At 43.9% G+C, this 19263-nt stretch overlaps 1 protein-coding gene across 1 annotated transcript in view; it reads right to left on the bottom strand.

Moving 5' to 3' along the window:
- The window catches only part of MYO1C (myosin IC), a 51281-nt gene extending 32306 nt beyond the window's left edge, over positions 1 to 18975 (bottom strand). Inside the window, exon 1 of the mRNA XM_065646961.1 lies at positions 18869 to 18975. The gene's annotated coding sequence lies outside the window, so the exon portion shown is untranslated. The remainder of the gene's footprint in view (positions 1 to 18868) is intronic.
- Between the last annotated feature and the right edge of the window lie 288 nt (positions 18976 to 19263).

Raw genomic sequence — 19263 nt, 5'->3', positions numbered from 1 at the left:
CGGTAACTGGATAAATCAATGTCCTGTTAAAGAACCAATACTAAATATTGTAACAGGCTCAATAATGAGGCAGAACCTCTTCTCCATACCATTAGCTTCTGCTAAGAATTGTCTGTTTTCTAACCTCTGTTTGTTTGTATTAATGCATCTCCTCTTTCCCCATGCAGAGAGTAGCCAGCTGTCCCCAAAACAAGTAGCTGGGAGCAGAAGCCTGGACACAGGACATTGGTCCTTGGAGACACAACATTCCTCCTCAGTTACGAAACTGCAGACCTATAAAGGTTAAATCAAAAGCCCATTATACTCATTTAAAAGGTGTCTCAAGGTGGTAAGGTTCCTTAGTTTTACCGCAAACTTCATGACATCATGAATTCTCTGAATTCTCCAATTTTGTGTGAATGTGTTTGCACGATTAGAGACAAAAGCTTAAAAGCATGATAGGCGTGGCCAGAAGGGTTAAAAAAAACGTAGACAAAGAATATTTAAATTATTATTTGGGATTCTAATTTATGCTTTGTAATGCCTAAAACTGTCACTACTGGTTTTGTTTGTTTCAAGAAAGGTTCAACAGTGAGAACACTAAACATGTCTTCTTCCCAAGCTCAGTATTTCACAAATAAATGAGAATATTACAAAAGATTAAGATGGAGATGCACACCTCTCCTTGGACTCCAACACTTTCTAAGTGCTATTCACCTTTTTGATACCTCTGATGATAGATGGGTTTGAGAAGCGGCAGATGAAAAAGCACATACGCAGCACTCTTATTTAGTTATGGCTCCCGCACACACACAATAATTCTGGGTCTGTGACGTGAATGAAAACCAAAACTGGGTTAATCTAACAAATTAAGATAGATTTTCCTTGTTGTCACTCTCTGCTGAACTAGTGAAACAGAAATGGATGACTGGCTTTGACAGTGACTGTCAGAACAAAGTCCCACTTTATATCTACCAGATGCCCTTAATACGATGCCGGTTGATCCTCCACACGCAGCTCCTCGCGCCCCGTCCTGCTCGGGCTGTGTCACGGCTCTTGGTTGTTTTACAGGACTGCAAGGCAGTCGCCTCTTCAGCTGATTCTACAAACACACCCCACCCATTCTGAATCCAATTGTTGAACTGACTTCAATAGCAAAGAGTTTAAAAGCAACACTTAATTGAGCTGGATTGCTTTGCCCTTCCTTTGATAGGATCATTTTAAGCAGCTCCCCTGCAGAGTCTGTGGCAAGGACAAGAAGAGCTGTTCTGACAGAGCTGTTAACACAAACAGCCTGACTCGGTTCAGCTGATGTGCATTCCTCCCAACTGCCTTTCTAAACAGTCACTCCCAGTGGCAGGACCTACATCTTCCTTTTAAGGGGAAAAAATGTTTTCACAGGAAAAATTAAGTGTTCAAAGCCTGTGCATAACTCTGTGCTTTCAGTGTCCAGCCTCTCCTTTAAAAACACATTCTTGGTGCACGTAAAACAAGAACTTCTCCCTCCTTAGTATATAATTTTTCCTCTTTTTTGACACAGCCATTAGCTTTCTATCGATACTCTGGCAGACCCAGGTGAAATATCCTGTTGCACTATTTTTCACACAAGCCAACATGAAAAAGAGAACTTGCTTTCCAAAGCATTTGGAGGACTAAATCCAAGTGAGAAAAACATGGCTGAGAAAGAACAGGCAGAACTTACAGGCTTTACAGCTCACATTGGTGGCTGACAGTTCCTATTCCTTCAAATTTATTTTTCTGCATTTCTGAAAAGAGGCTTAGTGTTAGAAAGGGATTAAGACTGGAAAGCGTATCACAACAAAAACTTCTTGTTCTAGCGACACTAGATAAGGAAAGAGTGAACACTGGTGCTTTGCCTGCATGTTAGATGAAGGAAACAGGATTTCCCTCTGCTACTCCCTGAGCAAGATCCCAAGGAAATGTTTCTAATAATAGGAAATTACTATATAAGGCCAGATCAGCACTAAACTGTTTGCAGTCTGGAAAAGAAGAATGTAGAAGAGCACTGAGGAGGGACACAACTGGCAGAGCAGGGCTCTTCACACATCAGTATTCTCCAGGAAGGCAGGACACAGTAACCTAATGTTCCCTTCCATAGAAATGGATATTTAACAGCATTTAACCCAGGACTCTTCTGTCCTGAGCACAGAGGGGCTTCTCTCACAGCCTGAACCAGAAAACTCAATGTATAAATTAGAGCTGCTATGTCCTTTTTCTATCATGCCCTTGCTTTTTCTTCATGGGAGGAAAAAGAACGGGCTTTTAAATCTACATAATAGCACCTGCAAAGCAGAGCTGAGCGCATTTCTGATACAGAAAGGGCAAGAAAAGACACGGTCACGTCGCAAAGCATGACGTGGCCAGTGCTAACACAGAAGGAAGGCTGGCAGCTCCCCGACCTGCCCTTCCCCGGCAGCAGATCCATGGGGCACGACGGTTTGCTGCTGCATTTTGTGACTGCACAGCTCTCACTTGTTTTAAACTGCAAAGATGTTGGGCACTTGTGGAAGGAGCCATTTAACTTAATTTTCAAAGTGCTCCCACATAATTGTACACGTTAAGGTCTCGCAGGCCAACAGTTTCAGCAGCACTTGCGCATAACTACAACAAGCTGTGTATGTCTCAGCAGAACAACTCCAACACCTTTTACTATCTACCAGCACTTTTTACTGTCACTTGAGCAGACACAAAACCTGCAAGCCCAGTTGAAGCCAGATTTTTCCTTCTTCTTACACAAATGAAAGGGAGTTCCTACCACAGTGCTCACAAAGACCTTAGGATAAAAGAACTGGCACATTTCCCTGTGAGCCCCAGTGAGGGGTATCTCTCCATCTCTGCTTTGTCTTTGGATAAGGCCAGAGCTCTCATCTCCCAGCGCAGAGAAGCCTGCTGAGCAAACACAGTCTGACAGTCCCATCGCTGCCACAGAAATTAGTACAATATACATTCCTAGACAGGTTTATCACCCAGACTTTTTTTTTTTTCCTGACAGCTTGTAACAAAATGTACAAATTTTATATCTGTAGCCCTGTGACATCCTATCTACTGTCTACAAATGCAGCTCCTGTATAGTTACATGGCTTCTAGAGGGATCTGAGGCCAAATCCCAGGAAAGACTTTCAACATGTTGGCTGGTAAGACCTCTTTGAGCTGAAACAGTCCGTTTGCCCCAGCAAAGTTAGGCTGAGAGCCTTAAAAAAGGCAAGCTAGGCTACCCTTATGAAAGACTCCTTGATGAGACGGTAAGAAAGAGCTGTGACAGCTGAAGCACTATTCCTCACAGTCCCAATGAGAACACAGCTGAGATTTATTAATCCAACTCCCAGTGCTGTTCCAGAGGATTGCTGGGGTATAACCAGGCTCTCAGGTACATTCTTCACCAGCTGCTCACACCTTGCCCTTGGCCCCATAACCCGGCCAGAAAAGGGTGTGCACTCAAGGGTGTGTTAAGCTTTCCAGGGCATATAGCAATTCTGTCCCAAGAGGATGTTTCATATTCAACTTATCTTTAGGGACATCTTGATTTCTGAAGATTTTTAAACCGACCCTTAATTTTTGTCCAGTTAGATATTTCACATTCTTGCCTGCATAGCAAGAGGGGAAACCAGGGCAGGCAACAGGCAGGGTTTTTTTGCAGAACCAGTAAACATAAGTGGTTACGACTCTTAGAGAAAACCAACTACAAGAAAGCATTTTAGATTAAATACCCTTATGTCTCTTTTCTCATGTAATAACCGCTGCATAACAATTAAAAAGCAAATCAGGTTTGTTCCATGCGATGTCTATAGGTTCCTTAGGGAAAAAAACCCACAACATGCCAATCTGCAAGTATTCTTGCGACATTTCATTCTGGTGCCAGAAGCAGGTGATACCTGGGAGAAACAAGTTCTCATTTTCCTTCTGGGTGTGACACTTTTTTAATGCAAACTTAGCAATGCTGTAAGCAAAGTACAAACTAGCAAGTGGAGCCAAGATCTGTGAGCCCTGAAAAAGGGCACAGTCAATGTTTTAGACATTCAAACAAGTGGAGTAGTTTTTAATTTAATGATTTATAAGTGTAGCATTTACAGGCACAATTTGTACTTCCACCACTTTTTTTTTTCCTCTGTCCCAAATTGACTTAGTTGGCCTAAGGCAGGCAGTTATTTTGGGGCAGTGAAAAGTTATAAATAAGTTCTAATAAAACTATTAGGAATACATATGGTACTGAACTTCTTTCAAACCCTTCTTTGTAAGGGAACAAAGAGCACTTCACATTTATAGTGATGGCATGAGTCCCCTATGAAAAGTTTAAGGAGCTTAAACAACAGTCTGCAGTAAAACTCCATCATGGACCTGAAATAAGAGTATCCAATGATCTGTAGAAATTCCAGATTACGCTAAAAGAAACGGCCTAAGCAGTTTCCAAAAGCAGACGAAAGAAAAGTAGACACACAGTGCAGACTGGCTATCTGGCAGCGTGTCAGACTTGAGGCCTGGCAACCAACGGGAGCACATGGGCAGATGATATTGCAGCTGGCTCATGTCTGAACTGCTTCCCTTTACCCTCTCTATTCTGTTGCTTCTGAAAAAGAGGGAAAAAGCCACCAGACGAAGGGTATTGTCTGAGGTAACCTCCTTCTGACCAGTCTGACAGTACCCCAAAGACCCCACAGCGAACAAAGTGAGTTGCAAACATTTTTATCCAAAAATAGATATATCCTCGGTTAACAGTAAACAGGGAATGATGTGTTGCCATCATGTTGGCAAATGTATTCCAAGAGCCCAGGAAAATACAGACATCACTTGAGAAGGACATCCCGCATCCACCAGCATCAGGTTGTGCTCATCCAATGATCCAGAATATTGTTTTCCAACATTTTAAAAATTCGTACTCCTATTGAATCAAAACTACCTTAAATCATGTTTTTTTGAAAACGAAACAAGAAGTAATCACATTTATGTTAAAAAAACCCACATTGATTCGCAATGTAGTAGGCACCCTTAAAGTGTAAGGAATATCTCGTATCCAAGACATGGATTCAACTCCCTGCTCACTCAGGAGAACCACACTGTACTGCTCACAGCATTTTCAAGATTTTCTGCATTATCAGGGACACAGATTTAATAAAAAACAAAGACAAAACACACATTAAAGAATAACCAAGGAGCCCATTCCTTTGTGGTTCTCAGGAATGCGTGTTCCACATCTGGATAAACATGGGCCTATGCAGTGAATGGAAATATTCATTCCCCAGCTGTGGTGAGGTCCAAATCCTTTCTTTCTCTCTTTGATTCACTTGTAGTCCTACACTGGCTAGTTGAAAAACTGCATCAATCCTGCTGAGGTAGACAAAATACACAGTCACAGGCAGGCCCAGCAATCTTCCTACCGACCCTGCTATATACACAAAAACTTTTTCTGGGCTGTGATCTCGAACTCAAACACGAGATCCTGAAGAAATTCCCTGTTACTGGGGCGTAATCAGCTGGTTGTGACAGTTGTGGTGTTAACCGAAATACCAACTGTCCCATGGCATCCTGCTCTCCATCAGAAGATGAGGACTGGCAGCCCTTAGAGTAAAGAGACAGGAAAGGGGAAGCATCCACTTGTGCTGATGCAGATAATGAGCATATCCTCAAAACAGTGCAAGCAATCCTTCTTCTTGGAGGCCACCCGTGCGTAGGTGACAGTCCTTTCCTCATAAAGCCACAGATTTGGAGATCTCACACAAGTTGCATCTCTTTCGCTCTTTTGTTCTGATACTGTCTGAGCAAACCCTACTGTCCGTGGCAGTGAGGATGCCAACAGGAACTGTCAGAAGTCTCGCCCCACTGGGGAGGAAACACTTTCCTCTGATTTGACCGGCATAGATTCTCTAGGTCTCCTTGGGGACAGCGAGTGACACAGGACCATGAGGGAATCTGAGCTCTAGCCTGAAAGAAGGGTCTGGGAGTCTCAAGAATAGGCACCTCCCATTAAAAAATCAATACATGTTATCAAAGCCTATAATGTAAGAAATACATACAAAACACAGGCAGCAGCTTTGGTTTCTTTGCTTAAATCTTCTAACAGCTCTAAGATATTGCCAGGGCAGCCATCATTTGCTATTGTAGCAATGACAGGAGCCCAGCCTTGGCCACTCTACAATAATGAGACTGCAAAAAGATGAGAGCTGATACAGTGTGCACAGTGAGCCCGAGATTAACGCTGCTTCGCTGAGGTCAGTGGCAGCTCTGCCAGCAGCTTCAGTTGTGTTGGAGTACATCTGTGGCAGGAAAAAAGGTGAAGCTCTTTTCAATCACCTAAAGAGAAGCATAAAAACTTGAGGGTTTGTTTCAGGAGCTATTGTTTATATGGCTGAACTAGAAACACAGAGGGACACAGGGAAGTTCATCACTGTAAATTATTGATCCACTGCTTTCTAGACATTGAAACTGGTAATTAAACAAATGGTAAACAGATACTTCATCAATTATAGAGGTGTCACTTTAAATTACACTTGCTCCAGGATGAATAAACTACAGAGGTTAAGTGCTATGGGTACTTTTTCATGTGGGCTTCTTTTTCAAAATCCTCACTAGAGCAATAATTCTAATTCTCTTATATCGCTGCTTCAGAGCTGCATACTCTTTGTCCATATTAAGTTAGATAAGGAGAAATGAGAGTTTTTGTCTCACCAATCTTTTTCACAAAGTGTCCAGAAAGCACAGTCCCATGGTCAGGAGCAAAGATTTGGAGCTGAGACTAGTGAAGCCCCTTTGCTGCTCAGCACAATTGGTTTTATGGCCATAAGTCAAGGGCACAGCCTCTGTGAAAACAGCCCTCCCTCAAAAATCAGACCAAAAAAAAGTTTTGTCTACTAACAGTCAATTGTGAAATCTGCAAAGGACTGGGCAGACATCTGATACTGGTAGGTCTTATGGTTTTTAGAAAATATATACAAATACACACCCTCCACAGCCTGAAATAACACTGGCAAACTTCTTCTGAAGCAACATGATGATATCAAAGATAACCTTTCAAGCAGAAATCATGTCACAACTCTAATGACTACTGAAGTTTGATTTATGATAGATTTTTATATCAGGGTACATTCCTCACTGCATCAGGCCTGAAGTTATCTCAATTTCACATGTTAAATATTATATGAATGTAAAAATATACTTGCTCTAATACTTATTTTGAAATGAAAACAACATCCAAAGAAGAGCTTGTCCATCTTGCAATTAGTGGCACAAATGCTCTCTAGAACCATTATCACATCTCTCAAATGGGTTTCACTCTGGGAAAGCATTTATTGAAGGCTGAGTTCATCAATTGATTGAGATAGGTCAGGGAGAACAAATACTGCATATGCAGCATAAGCAGACAGCTTAAAAGCACGTCCAAAACAACCCTAACAGGTGGACACGGTTGGCATCCTTCACTGAGCACAAGCAGCAGTGAAGCAACCACGCTAGGAAGCAAGATCAGAGCAACAGAAGTTGCTGGTGGAGCCAGAACAATCCTAGAAGGCAAACAACTTGTGCGTGCCACGGTGAAGTGGGGCAGAAGTGAAGGGATACCCAGGTGGGAGTTAGTTCAGAGTGGAAAGAGAGGCCAAAGTGATGAACCACAGGAATATGCTGTAGAAGCTGGAGGTGAATGCATCGGCAGCTGATGGAAATATTCAGAGTGGGAGATGAAGGTTGGACAGTACAAGTTTTGTGGAGGAAAGAACACCAGCTCTTGGCAGGGGAACAAGAGAATCAAAAGGCTGAGCTGACTGTCCCTACTACTCCCCCCAAAAATGAGACTGAAGCGCAAGGAGAGCAAGCTCTCCTGTGGGCCTGATGCCAGCTGCTCTATGAAGCTTTCCTTGCCTGTCCTACGGGGAGTTACACAACATAAAGCTTTATTCATAAGTGCCTGATGGCATCCTGTGTGTATAACAGCACCTACCAGCAGAGCAGTATTTGTGGGAAATGCTAGGAAGAGTGTCTAAGAGAGATAAAGCCTTTGAGTCGCAGACGAAGCTGCCAGCCCTCATTTCCAGCTTGTCAGAGCAAGTCCTTCTTGAAGTCAGCAGCTTGGAATGAAGAGAATCTGGCACTTGTGCCTGGATGTATGGTTCAGACAGTCAGGGCGGAGCGGCTGACTTTAATCATACTTTCCACAATGGGAGGGTGGGGGGGAGTGGCAAAGTACGGTGAGTGATGGGCGTTATCGGCTATATATTCACAAATTCCTCTTCTTTGACTTCATATTTCAAGCCTGACCTCCTTTCCTGCTTCCACTAGGCCCTAGAGGAGGAGGGGAAGGGCAAGCGCACAGAACTGGAATTTCAGAGTCCTTTACATTCTCAGGATTCCTGGTGTCTGTGACAGGCAGCAAAGGCAGCACACACTTGTCTGGTGATCTGACAAATTCCACATTCTGGAGAATTACTGGAACAGCTGATGGATCACAGGAGTAGCTACATGCAGGTACCACCCTTCCCTGCAAAGCTGAACCCCATTATTCCAAAATCCACTAATTACCATTACTGCCTCTGCTGCTCCAGCCTACCTGCTGGGTGACAATCTTTGTGTTTAGTATACACATTTTAAAGTTGTTTCTTTAATTGCCTTTTGCCAGAATATCTCTTTCTGGGGTTAAAAAAGTACGTATCAATAGAGCATCTAAAAATATAGGCTTGCACTAGCAACTGCCAAGCTTCTTTAGCTTGTTATGAAGCCCTTTTAACGGGAGTGCTAGTATGGTGTCAAAAAGGAGTAAAGCTCCAAAATAGTTTAATCCAGCTGCCCACGACTGCGTTAGCAACAATACTCTAAAGAATTCCAGTTCAAACTCCTTTTGGTTGCCTTCTGCCCTCACAATGAGGCTACAGTCCACTAAATCACATGGAGCTTCAATTCCATCTAGAAATAGCCTCTTGAAGTTTCTATTGCAGGATGGCGTTCCCAAATTTTATTTACTTGGGTGCCACTACAGGTGGTGACAGCAATAGCAGCTACAAATTGCAGGAACCTGCACGTATGCCCAGAAGGGGCACATGTCCAGGTCCAACCTCTTGCACGAAAAGTTTTGGCAGCATAATGAATTCCTTCTCCCTCACCCTTTCTGCCTGTGTCGATCACAACGTCGTGCTCAGATACCACAACACAGTAACCTTGTCCTACTGCCCCACACATCCACCTTGCTAAAGAGTCCCACAGGGCCCAAAAGTCCTTTGAACCTTTCAACCTGTTGAAGAGCAGTGCAATAGTGGGCAACCCTATAAGAAAGATCCGTAAGAAATAAGAAATCCCTTAAAAGAAAGATGGGGACAAACTTTTTAGCAGGGCCTGTTGCGATAGGACAAGGGGTGATGGTTTTAAACTAAAAATGGGAGATTGAGGTCAGACATGAGGAACAAATTTTTTACAATGAGGGTGGCAAGACCCTGGCCCAGGTTGCCCAGAGAGGTGGCAGATGCCCCATCCCTGGAGACATTCAAGGACAGGCTGGACGGGGCTCTGAGCAACCTTATGTTCCAAACAGTTGGCCTAGCTCCATATTCACAAGCTGGGAGGTTTCAGTGCCAATCAGCCCACACACCAGGGCACAAAAGCCCCCCAGTACGACTGCAGAACCTTCTAGCAAACTCAAACTTCTCCGCGCTAACACTGACTTCAGGGATCAAAACCCAGTAGCATAAGCAGAGAACACTGAGCAGCTACACAAGCTCACACAGACTGTGAGCAGCTACACAAGCCATCATTCGTACCGCATTACTTTACAGACACTCCTCCAATGTGAGAAGAGCACAGAAAGTGTCCCCCGAAGTGCCAGAGTGCAGTCCCAGGCTGCTGTAGGCTGATCCAGCCAGCTGACATGACTGTGATGCAGCCCATCCCCAGCACTGTCTGTCGTGGTTCTCTCCCTCCTCTGTCCTGGGACCAATATCTGTTCAGCTCTGTGATGAGACAGGTCAGGGAACTAAACAAACAGAAAACTTTTTTTATCTGTCATCATTGCTCTCCAAACTTTGTTTCAATTGATTCACCAAAGGGTCAAATGGATGCCGGCACAGGTACAAGACAGGGAGTGGAAAGCTACAGCAAAAACAATTTAAATAAAACTTCACGTCGGTATAAGCTAATCTTAGATACTGGGGGAATACATCCTTACTGGTAGATAAGTAAAGAAAGGGCATTTCATTGAGAGTGACGTGGATGAAGCTATAAGACTCTCTGGCTGCTTGTTTTGTCCACTATCTTTTATGTATATATTTGCCTCCAAATGTTTAAAACATTGAGAAGTAATGCACATTTATCATTACCAGCGGCAGCCTCCAAGACAAGCCCAGAAATGACACTAGAGGCTACAGGACTGTCAGCTGTAGTGCTCAAAGATCAGGAAACCAACAATATAAATTACCTAACTTGACACATATGGCTGTACATGTCACACTAGATTTGCCAGCAGAAGCATGCCAAGCTAATACACTGGTCTGCTGTTCAACCGGATTGTGAATGACTGACACTTTTCGGCAGGTGCCTTCGAAATGAGGGCTAACAATGCTGGGCTCTAATTGCAAGCAGAGCGGGGGTTGGGGGGGAAACCCACTCCACACACTCATCCCTGCGCCACTTCCTGACCCAAACCAACCCTCCCATTCCCTATCAATTTGCAAATCTCAATCCAGCCCACACTAAACACTGATTGATTTTCTACTCTAACAAGCGCTGTGTCACATTTGTGTTGACTAACCATCAGCTCAGATAAGTGGTTTGTAATTAAGATAATTTGGCTTCCGGCCAATTAAAGTATGGCCTGAAAAGCACTTTGGAGAGTTCAGCACAGTGCTAGAGAGATTAATCAGAGACGTTCAGTGCTCAAAAGAGAAGGCAAGTGTTAAGAAAGTTTTTGATTCCCTAACAGCCAGGTACCAAGCCGACAGATACTTTTAGACCTTTATACCAGAATTTACCTTTCCAGTCTATCCAAAATAAAAACCAAGATTTGTCACAACAAAACTTTTTCTCAGAAAGTAATAGCTTGCTTGTACAATGCTCGGAAAAGATTTCTTTCCAGACACCTGCGCTCAACCTGCAGCAACAGTGATTTTTGTCCACTCCCCATTTCCACTCAGGTGGCAATGTGATCTTTTCACAGCTGCTGCCTATTTCTGGTGGCAGACAATTAGTATTTCAGAAAAAATGTGTTCAGTGACAAACAGTCAACTTAAGCCTCTAGAAAAAAAGTAAACAGTTACACGAGCCCGGCTTTTGAGTTCCATGGACTTCAGCCTGGACATAGTTCACATTCTCATCCTACATGGAACCACTTTCAGGAATTTTCCTCCCGTTGCAAGCCGAGCTGAGAAAGTGCTCTGGGTAGCAGCAGTTGCCAGGTAAATCTACGCAAGGCTTAAGGTTGGAAGGAGCTCCCGTGTCCCCACCTAGACACGGAACCATCAGAGCAGAAACAGCCACTTGGCAACTGGTTAGGTTTCAGTTCAAAGAGAGAGAGTGAGATCAAACACTCCCTCGCTCTGCAAGTTTTTTGCATACAGAACTTCGCATCTCTTGCAACATTTCCTCTTCACATGGTGCCCTCATGACCAAGCACAGAAGTCCCCCCTCCCCACACTCACCTCCTGCCAGGCTCTCAGCAGCAGATGCGCAGTTGCAGGTTTCGAGATGGTCACTGTCTACAGCAAACTCCGGGAAGAGCAACTCATCTTTTACTCCTTTTTTTCTTTTGCTCTCCTTTCCTTCCTGTTTCTTCCTCGTATCAGGACACAATTATCTCAGATCAGATTAGTTTATACTTGAGACAAATAACATCTGAAAGCTTTACCTAAATACATAAGTGGTGCATAACCACCAACCATGTATTCTTTAATTATATCAGGCAAAACAAAAAGATATTGTGTTCCTATTATTATGTCACCCCATGTTTTTCTTAAGTGTTCTAGGTACTCTCACACACCTGTTTTAGAAATACCTCGTAAAAGTGCATAAATCATCCCTTCTATTATCCCAAATTGCTCCTGGCTTTCTCCAATCCCTGCATAAGCAGTCTGAGAGCACTGTTTCTTCCATGAATTGAGGAGACATCTTTTTGGTGATCTTAAGGGATAGGATTTTACGGCAGCCAATATCTGAGGCAGGCAGCAATTCTGCTCATCTGTACTTCTGCAATAACCAAGATTTCGAACAACTTAAATGCTTTCTGCTGGAAACCAAAATTGTAAGTGCTGAAACTGAGCACCAACTAAAATAATAATAGAGTCAAGATACAGGCATTTATACTTAAGTTATTTCACATGGCTGAGCTTTAACTTTTCTTCAGGAGGATGCAAGAGGAGAACAGAGTAAGATTTGTTGGATCTATGATACAGGCTCATTTTGGCCTCCCAACCTTTTCTGCCTCCCAGACCTTTTTATCCTCCCAAACTTTTCCAGCCTCGCCTTCTTCTTGGTCTCTCTTTTCTTGCTGACCTCCCATACCACTTTGGCCTCCCACTACTTTTCGTTCTCTTATTGGTCTCTCACCCTTTTCCAGTCTCCACTTTTCTTTCTGGCCTCCCACATGTTTTCACCCTCTACTTTTCTTTCAGGCTCTAACCCCTTCAGCCAGCACAAAATATTCAAACCCTCTTAAGGTTATCAATATGTAAGCTCCCTATTCAATCAACAGTGTCTCACCTTGATATGTGCATTCATACTTTGATCAGAAACAACATCCATCCAGACATCCTGCAGTCACAAAAGCACGATCTTATGCTCATGAAAACATTCTGGCGCTCTCAGTAACTCCTGCCAGGACTCTCACAGCACTGTATAATTAATTGTGTTAATGGAGGTACAAAACACAATAAATTCTGAGATGGTAAAAATCAGAGTTTCAGAGCAACGTTTTCATAAGGTTTAGGAGGGGTGCAAACCATTCTTGTTTAAATAAATAATAGATGTTCTAGCTTTGCTAACAGCTCCATAAGCTGCTGTTCCCAGTTCCTATCCACAAGCTTTCCAGACAGATCGGCAAGATTAAAGTTAGAAATCATCTGTGTTCCCACAGAGTGCTGTGATCAGGCACACAAAAACACATTCTGTACTTCTCTGCAGAACTTGCTTTCGATCCCCTCCTCCAAATTTAAGAGCAACAAATCCATGCACAAAGAAAATGTGGATTTTGGAAGTCACATATTTTATATTTGCCCCCATTTTCAAATGAGACCTTAAGTTTTCCTTTCTATCTTCAAACAAAATTGTGGCCAAAAAAGCTTATGACTTTAAGAGAAATCAAAAATACAAATTTTGAATAGACTATTCAAAATGCAGTGTTTGCCTTACTTGACAAACGTGATAGGTACTTTTTTTTGTTTGTTGTTTTTGGAAAGGCACAGCTCTTCATTATACATTACTATGCTTTTCCAGTAATCATATCACTCTGAATCTTCTCTTCCAAGTTGCAGTATTTTTTTAATAACGTGGTACTTAGTAGCTCTGAGGGAAAAAGAAGGAGAACTGACCACAAAATTCAGAAATGTGCAAATTCAAAAGGAAGATCTGAAATATCTTTAGAAGTTACATTTAACAGTCCAAACGCTCTTCCCACACAGCCCCTTCACATGCAAGTCAGGCACACTGAGCTGCCCCCACTTCATTCCCACATGAACAAAGTAATGGAGAAAACCTATTACAGATTAACCCCATTGTGTGCACTTGGCGTTGTTTGGTCAGTACACAAAAAACAATCCAGTGTACAAACCCTGGTTGTTCTTATAATCTTAGTAGACGTAATGGGTGGGTAGGAAAGCTACCTGTAGCATCCATGAGAAAATAATGGGCTCACTCAAAATAGCAGATAAACAGTGGAGAAAAAGCAGAAAACTGCTCGCAACTGAACTTCAGTCCTCATTTTAAATAAGGCAAAAGAAACATCTGGTTTGCTGTCTAAGTTCCAGTTCTGTCAGAGAGACAATTCCTGGCTTCCTGGTGCAAAGGTGTGGCTTTCCCTCCCAAGATGCAGAAGAAGCAATTCTGAACAGACTCCAAAATCCTCAGAGTGCAAGACAACCTGTTATTTAAAACAACAAGATGTGTACACAGAGAACAAGGCTTTCTGGTCTCTAATTTGGAAGGCTCAATAAACTTCTGTATGAAAAAAAAAAAAAAGGCACTAATTTTGTGCAATAATCTTCCCTCTTCTCAAAACTGCACCACTGTCCAGATCAAACTTTGCTGCAGATCAAAAACTGAATTGCAGGAACACTACTTATAACACAATATTGTGTAGTGTTGTAAATATGTATCAATTTTTGGTTTTTAAAAATGTTGATTATAATGTGCTGCCTTGTAATGTGTGGAACTGCATACTCTAGTTATTAAACTTAGCAAACAAGTCTGGCTGTTGAAAGTCATTTCCCTCAGTAAACAATGACTCAGTGTGGACTGTATAATGTAGAAGTTATTAGTTACTGTTAGTGAGTTTAAAAAACACAACTTGCAACACTATACAAAGACATATTTCAAAAGGGAAAATAGTTTTCCTCCTACTTCTATGGTTCCATTTACACTGTTTCAGTGGAATTTAATTTTCTAAAAAGCTAAACAGATCACTATCTCCTCATTATAAAACTGGACACTGACTTAACGGGACCCTTCAGCCATGAACAATAAGCACAGTGAAAGAGCCGAGTTTACCCTCTTTTCTGTTCTCAGTTTGTCATTATAACGCTGAAGTAAATATGATTCTTCCTTGGACAGGAATATCCCATCTAGACCAGGCAGCAGGTGGTAATGAAAACAGACGTCAAGACGACCATAAAATATTGAGGATATGGTAATGAAGAAAAAAACACAATTGTAAGCTCAGCAAAATCCTCGGACAAACACTGTTCTCTCGTTGAATTACAGCTCCTTCAATAATCCTCCTCTTCATTAGTAAAATGGACGAATACACCTGGTGATTGTCAGCTGGCATAAGGCACCACAGATCACTCTAACTAATGAAATGCAAGCTCAGCTGCTAAGACATAAAGGTTTCCCTGAAGTCTTAAAACCACTACAAAGACTGTTCTCCAGCTGGGGGTACGTGCTGTCTCAAAGATAAGGACATCATTTCTGTATTACCTTTTGTAAGGGTGAAATCCCTGGTCAGATATAAGAACACAACAAGGAAATACAGAGTCAAACATCCATGGGAAGCTTTCACCAGAAACGTGCCTCCAAAAGAAATTACTGAAATAGTAACTTAAAGGCAGGGCCTTTTAAAGCAGCTATAGCTTGTAAGGTCCAGTCTGCATCCACACAGCACGCTGAACGCTGTCACAACTGTGGTTTTGTCCACGTGCATATTTTTGCCTAGCAGGGATTTTAGAAAGCTCTTTTATGGAGAGAGAAAAAAACATATTTGTCTGGGGAAGCAGGGACAAAATTGGTTTTTGTGATTCATAGACTATCCATTCCCTGGCAAAAATCAGAACACATCACGACACACCATTCTTTGACACCAGCAATTACACTACTCAGTTGGTAACAAAACTTTCCAATAACTGCAGGCTGCTGTAGGGTTCAGCTCCAGCACCTTTCTGCCCAGCAGGCACACACGGCAGCACTCCGAAAGTACTGCCAAATGCTAAAAATCTATGTCCATTTATTATCAGCCGCTGAACTGAATTACAGGAAGGGCGGTGGCCAGGCTGGACCAAGGTCAATGTACCAGTTAAAGGCTGCAAGTGTCCCCATGAAGAACAGCTAGTTGGTCATTCACATGTGACCGAGTGCTTTCCTAAAGAAAAAAGCTGCCAGGGAAGCTATCCATGCACACACGAATGCCACAGGAGTTCTAAATACTAACCTTTAGCACCTTCCGGTACAGGAATTTAATATAGGACAGTCTACACTGAAGATATATATTAGACAAGGTACTGGCCTTGCTGCTCCGTATTGTATTGAAGAGTATTTAAGTAATGCAGGGCAGTGCTTTAAGGAACACTGGACCTTCCACCCCCACAGCACATGACTCAGTTGCAACAAATTACTTGAGATTTGTCCACTCAGAACCTTCTGTCATAACAAACTTTGTTAGTGTTTCACATTTAATTACACTGCTTGCTTACATCTTTATTAATGCTTTCTGGGAAAGGGCTGGCCACCTACCCCACTAATGCATCAACAGCGAGTGAAGTATGCAGAGGAGGGCACAACACACGTTGCAGGATATCTTCCAGCAGGAAGATTGTTCAATCCAGACAGATGCACAGCAAAAGTGGTTCCCTCCGGGCAGAAAAATAACTGTGTTACAATCTCCCAGAAAGACAACCCATGCAAACCTTATCCACTAGAAAAGATGACAGAAGCTTAGATGGATGGTTTCTATCGAAGTCAGGGACAGTAATCCTAGTCAAAGCCAACCACATCACTCACAGTTGGTTATAAAGCAGGATGTAACACAGTAAAACCCCTGACAGAAGACAAACACGTTATAATTGCAATCACGTCACGCCAGTACAAAGCGCTGCTGCTACCAGAGCAATCCACACCTGATCCCAGCCATTTCTTCCTGCGCCATCGTATCCTTTGTGCAGGCAGAGACGTTCACGTGCTCACACAATGAGCTGAGAAAATGCTCCAGACAAATTACCTATTTGTTTTGCCTACTCAGTTTTAACTTGGATCAGTTTTGAAAAGTTAACGACGTTTGGCTGTCATCAATACAGGTAAGCCAAAGCACAATACAAACAGTTTTCCCAACAGCAACATTTTAGAAACATATAAATATGCCTTTATATACAGTTCTTTAGCTTGTATGAAAGTGATTTAGTTACATTTGCATCATGTACAGAGGCCAGTATGACATGCCATCCTTAGGAAAACCTGCTGTACTTCAAGTTCTCTCCACCTCCTTTTCTGCAGTGCCAGTAACACATTATTTTCCCAAATATAAATCTGTCTTTCAGAAGGCACTAGTTATTTGAAAGCACCCTGTGAACAGTCCTCACCTGTTACTCCTTCAAACTGGGAGGCAAAGCGCTCCAGGCGCAGTGATCCTCACCATTTTGCGTGCTAGAACTATTCAAAAGTGCCAAGTGAGAGCACTGGGCTGCGAGAAGGGGCAACGGGCTGCAGCACCCATGAGCTACAGTTCACTCATCGCTTGGTGATGGTGGCCAGATGCTGCAGGTCGTTCCTCCCGCATTTGGTGCAGACTGTCCAGTTTGACGAATACATAATTTCTCATTAGATGTTAAAGATTCTGGAGATGTATTGTAAATCACAAGTTTCTTTGCTATTAGTTATGCAAAAGAGAACAGAAATTGAACACGCTGGATCTTGAGTCACGTGGGATCTCTCACTCAGTATATTATGATTCAGACTTTCTTTTTTAAAAAAGATCTACCCTTTATGTCATGATAAACTTGGATAGCATGCGTGCAGTCTAGCACTCCATTGGTCCCTGCCAGGCAGAATAAAAGACAAGACTTATAATTACACAGCCCCTCCCCTAAAACACTGGATTATATCTAGTATCAAAACTGAAAATCCTTAAGTGTTTTGACAGTGGTTGCCATACCAGGGCCTACTGTAAAAATTAAGAATTCATTAGTTCCGTGAGCCTTAGGCAGTTTCTAAAAGAGTTTTGAAAAGATGCTGACAACTGGTAATTGTCTACTGCCCCAAAAGGAGATGAAAGAAAAATGCCTTTCTTCCCAAGTACTCTAAGATGTGGTTCTGCTTTCATGGCTTGTCCCACCAACCAAGCACATTTTCTCATTTGTCACTTTCTAAAACCAGGCAGCTGTCATCCACAAGTAGTTCTGAAGAAGTAACACTCACAAAAAGAATAAATACCAGAATAAACTCTGTATTGTATCTCAGAATAATTTTTCTTCTGTAATCCTCCCACACGTGAGGATGCAGATCAAGCCAGCTTACTTGGAAAGTTCAAGTTACTAGAATGAGATGTCCATTCAGCGAAGAGTCAGATGCCTTCCATAAATCACTGTCACTTAAAGCAATTAATTCCAGGTGTATTAGAAAAGGGGAAAACTAGCACAGAAAGCAGCACAACAGAAAAGGACCCTTGAGTCTTAGTGGGGATGCAGACCTGTGGTCTAAGCTGGAGAATTTATGGTGCTCGACCACATTTCCACCTATAAGAGAGGACTAAAAATACCGAGGTTTGTCATTAAGTGTTTTTTGGGAACCTCTACAAGCACTGGCAAAGAAGAATTATTCCAGTGCACACGTAAGTGCTATCCACAGCAGGACATACCACCAGGAAGCACAAAACACCGTGAGAACATAGAAAACAAGTTGGGTATGTACAAGAAAGCCATTCTTCAGAAGAAGGCGGCAGGACCTCCGTGACACGGCCACGTTTCAGCTCAGGAGCGGACTTTCTCTCGCCCCCACGCCCAGCCGCGCCCTTTCTCGTTCCGGCTCCGGCTCCTCACCCGGCCGGATTCACCCCGTCCCGGACAGGAGCTCGTTGCATGCGGGATACAACCAGGGAAGCGTTACCGGAGTGCATTTAGTAACGTTACGGAAGGGGAGGGACTGCTCCGGGCTGCCGGGGACATGCCGTGCAGCCGCCAGGATGCCGGCTGCTGTGAAAGGGTCATTTGTTTCTACCCTGGAAATTTTTAGAGTTTCCGGGAAGGTCGCTGACTTCAGGGGAATGGCCGAGCCGCGGCTGTCCGCCCTCCCCGGCTCCCCTCTGCGCCTCCCGGCGCAGCCCCCGAGCCGGTAGCGTGTCCCCGGGCAACCCGCGGCCATGTGGCAGAGCCCGAGCGCCTTTGGGCGAGCACGGGCCGGCGGATGGTGGCCACGGGTCACCCTTCCCTCGGGCTGCAGCCAGCCCTGCCCTGGCCACGCCGCTGCGCCCCCCGCTCCCCACGCCGCTCACCTGCGCTCCGCGCCCCCCGGCGACGCGCCACTCGGGGCCCTGCGGCAACTCAGCGACCGGCTCGGCAGCGACTGCCCGCGGGAGCCCGCGCCGTGCCGCTAGTGAGCATGTCCGAGCGCCGGGCATGCGGAGTGCGGGCGGCGAGGCCGCGGCTCTGCCTCCGCCCTCACCTGCCGTCAGCTCGGCGGGGCGGGCCACGGGGCCCGGCGGCTCCCCCGAAACCCCCCCGGGCCGCCCGCTTCGGCGCCGGGGAGCGCCGGGTCCCGCAGCACCGTGACCCCTCCGGGTCCCCTCCGCCTGTCCCGGAGCCGGGAGCCCGCTCGCACTGATTACATTGTTCGGGACAACAGCATCCTGCTGATAAGCTGCTCTACCAAATCGGTTCGCGTTCCTGT

This window comes from Caloenas nicobarica, chromosome 17, assembly GCF_036013445.1.
Source record: "Caloenas nicobarica isolate bCalNic1 chromosome 17, bCalNic1.hap1, whole genome shotgun sequence".
Lineage (NCBI taxonomy): Eukaryota > Metazoa > Chordata > Aves > Columbiformes > Columbidae > Caloenas > Caloenas nicobarica.
Note: the sequence above shows the minus strand (reverse complement) of the source record. Positions and strands in the feature narration are given on the sequence as shown.